This window comes from Lactuca saligna, chromosome 4 (genome assembly GCF_052625555.1).
Source record: "Lactuca saligna cultivar CGN05327 chromosome 4, ASM5262555v1, whole genome shotgun sequence".
Taxonomy (NCBI): domain Eukaryota; kingdom Viridiplantae; phylum Streptophyta; class Magnoliopsida; order Asterales; family Asteraceae; genus Lactuca; species Lactuca saligna.
The window spans coordinates 67,608,251-67,612,386 of NC_136420.1; positions in this window are offsets into that span (position 1 = coordinate 67,608,251).

Consider the following 4,136-nt stretch of genomic DNA (forward strand, 5'->3'; position numbering starts at 1 on the left):
CTATTGTCAGATTGGTTTTGAGCTTCGCCATGTATTGACTCCGTTCGAACACTTATACTAAAGATGATGGCCTAGAAACCAAGAACCATTTCATCTTCTCTACTTACGAAAGGAATTTGACAGGTTGTTTCTGATGGGTTTTGAGCATTCTAACACTTCCTAAGTGTACATACAACCCTAATAACCTTGGATCTATGTTTGTCTAATTATCATGCAAAGTTGAATTCCAAGGGTATATTCCTATCTAGCATACATGGGGAACAATTTTTAACTTGAATGGAAGATAGAATAACTTACCTTGTTGTTGCCTATGATCCTTGAAACCTTGTGAGCCTAGCACCCCAAGTGTGATGCCTCAAATGCTTCACACAACACTAAATGCAAAGGAGTAAACTTTGAAAGAATCTTACACTTGCAAAAATTGGCCTAGCCCTCACTTGTTCATGTGTGTAGCCGATTTTGGTGGAGAATGGGTTCCTTATATAGTGTTGAAACATCTAGGGTTACACCATGTAAACCCTAACGTGTCATGGCTTTTCATTTCCATGACCCATGGGTTTGTAACTCCCATGGAGCATCATATGGGTGGAACCCAACCTGATAATCCATGGAGCCTCTTAGCCCACTATACAAGTTATGGATGATTTACATAATCAACCCATATATTTAATTAGTTATCTTGTGATCACTTAAATAATTCTAAATTAATTCTTGATCAAACTAATTAAGTAATATTATTAATATATTATAACTTATAATATATTAATAATCCACAAGTGTTATTTCTCTCATTTAGTCTATCTAATTGCGTGGTGCCATGCAACCCAAATGAACCATGTCGGGTCGGGTCAAGTACATACCAGAAATAGTTATGGACTTAGACACCTTATCCAACAGTTTCATGATGGCTTAAAGTCCTAAAATCACATTTTCAGCCAAATCTTCATCTTCAACCTCTTCAATTTCCATAACTTCCATTTCTACAACTTCTTCATCAGTAGATTCAACTCGGAGCTCATAATCTGAGACTGGTTTCCATTAAATTGTTCTTATTCTCTTTCTCCCCTCTTGCATGGGACGGCCCTGCCTCCAATCAAGTACAGACTCTGACTTGAGTTCCTCCAAGCATTCAAAAACTCATTGAAAACGTGTATTAAGCTGCTTGGTGGGAGTGTTGTGTGCCTCAGCTATAGGAGCTTGAGCTTTGAGATGGGCAAATGTTTCATCAAGAATGACAAGCATCTCATCGAATTTATGGTTTGGAACATCCATAATATTCCAGGTTGAACGGATGAGCTTAATGAGTGCCTCTTGCATAACCATGTTCATGGCATCTTTTTGGCGGATCTCTTTCTCAATCCTTTGAATATGTTTCTCATGTCGAACATGAGTCTGCTTGATAAGTTCATTAGTAGCAGTAATCATATCATCATGGATTTCAAGCATGATGGTAGTGGTGCAGATCTGATGGTCGAGATTGTCATTGTATTTTTGTTCATCTTCCTCGATAGTGTGCTTAAGACAAACAAAAATGAGTTGGTCGAGCTGATTGGTTCGATTAAGTTCCGAGGGAGCAGCAGCTTGGATCATGGAAAGATATTTGAGGATGAGCTCGAGCTTGGAATCAAGATTTGAAGCTTTCTGATCAAGTTTCCTATCAAGGGCTACGACTTTCAGATCAAGTTTCTCGACTTTAGAGTTGGCTGAGGCAATGTTATCTCGGAGTTCCAGTAAGGCAAAAGGATCCATAATGTTCTCATCGGAGGATACTATGTCCGAGGTGAAACTTTCGGATATTTATCATCTTCTTTGTCATCATCATTTGGCTCTAAAGGCTTGGAATCATCAACTGGATTACCTTGAGCTTTTTTATCTTGATCGCCTTTCAAGGTATATTCAAGAGGAGGAGAGGAGTGCTTGTTACCTTAAATATTTTGTTTTACTTCTGATCCCTCGAAGGAGGAAGAGAGTCTGAAATCGTAATGAGATTTCAAGGAGGAGGGCTTTTGCAGAAGATTGAAACCAGTAGGGATCAGAATAGCACCAACTAAAGTGTTATCATCTTCAAATATGATCCCATTAGAAAGATCATCTTCAGTATTAGGTTTAGGATTTTCCTCACTTGTAAAAGTTGGTGGATTATCATTAGTGTTGTTAGGAATTTAAGCATTGGTACTTGGAGTTTTCTACAAAGATTTAATGAATGTTGAAGCTCCTGGTCTGTTTCTTTATTTGATTGGAAGGTGAAAGGAAGACGACTTCAAAGAGCTTGTTGATGCATTTAAATGAGTGTATATTCAATTTTTTCTATGGTGTGCTCCAAATGTATTGTATGAGCACTGTCAACAAAATCTGACCAATCGTTGTCAAAACTACCCAATTGTCCTTTACCTAGAATAGGTATCAGATCGGTTGTGGCTCTCGAAGTAGGAGGGACTACTCTAGCTTCTGAAAGCTTGGAGTCGGAGGAAGGTCCCCCTAATTGTGTTGTTAAAGAAACAAGAGGGATTTCTGAAATGACTCATGAGTGTGTACCAGGGGGCTCAAGGGACTTTGTTCAGTACATGCACCATCGTTTTTAGAAGATGAGGGAAGATTATGATCAGACTCCCCATGTGTGTGTGCAAGTGATTTTGAAGCTCCGAAGGGTACTTCGGAAGAGTGGCCGGGTGGGGTAGGCAGTGATCCAAAGTCAGATCGAATGCCGATTTGTGAATCCTATTATGAGGATTCACCATAGTTAGTTCTGTTTTTGGTTCAGACTTTAGTAAGAGATGCCTTATGTTTGGCAGTTTGTTTGATGCATCATCTAATAGGGTGGTGGATTTGTTCTCAACCGAGGCGGTCTCATCCAAGATTTGGGGAGGTTGTATTGGGTCGAACACAACAGAAATCTCAAGATTTTGTTTGAGATGTGGTGAGTTGGATGGAATCATGGATAACATATGTTCAGGTAGACGTCTAATAAGTCTGAAGGCAGATTGATTTGGTAACCTATAAGTCTTAATATCTTTGAAAGAGCAGTATACCTCTTGGATGTCCGAAGTGAGTGGAATGGATTCATGTCACTCGGAGTTTAGTTGTTGTAGCGTCAGAGCCCAAAATCTCGGACTCAAAATCTTGTTCGGCTTTCTCTTGACTACTAACTTCCAAAAATATTGCTATAGCACCTCTGGTAGGTTGATAGTATTAGCTTTTCTGGTGAAGATTTTGTATACCACGTAGAGCCAATCTTTGCTCATGGTGTTTGTACCATCATGTTTTCCTGATAAATGTCAAAGAATCAGGTGCATCAAGATAGTCCAAAGGCCAGGAACAACTGATTTCTTAAATTCCTATGCATTAAACTCGCCATTGTAACCGATTTGGGTCATAAACGACTTAAACTATTCAGAATTTGGTTCCTGCACTTGAAAACCTTTGTGGTTTTCTATAATTTCGATGGCCTTCAGGAAGGTATCTTTGTGAACAAGTATAATTATGTCGTATGTGATCTTTGTTTCAAGAACATCTTTGTTGATCTTCACTCGTTCAAAAGCTTTGTGCAGAAGTTGTAGAGGAAAATTAGGGTTATAGATTTTTGTGAGAGGAATGAGATGGGATGGCAGGAGATAAACTCGATAATGATGTGTACAGATTCGTCATAATCCATGGGATCGAGAGAAAACAACTATATTGTTTCTTTGAGAATGAACTAAGTAGATGAAGACAAAGCAGATCCCTTGGATGATTTCTCTTTAGTTACATGTTTGGAAGTTTTGGGAGCAGTTTTAGAAGTAGTGGACACCATTGCAGATGTTTGGAAAAACTTTGAAGAAGCAGAGTATAGACGAAAAGCTCTAACAACATGATAGCCAAAGTGAAAAGTAGGAACAGTTAGCATTCAAAATCCTTATATATGTTGGATGTTATGGGTCGGGTCGAAGAATGAAATGAAAGCACCCGAAAAACAGAAATGGGTTGCATTTAATGCATAGCCCAAAAGGGGCTTCTAAGTGATAGTTGCAAACAAAAGATGGAATGTTTGTTTTTTCATAAAGGGTCAACGTTGATTCAGTTCAGAAAACACTAAGTACTTTATTAGAATGTGTGCCAAAGCGTGATTATTGAGAATTAATAGGATAATCATATAGAAA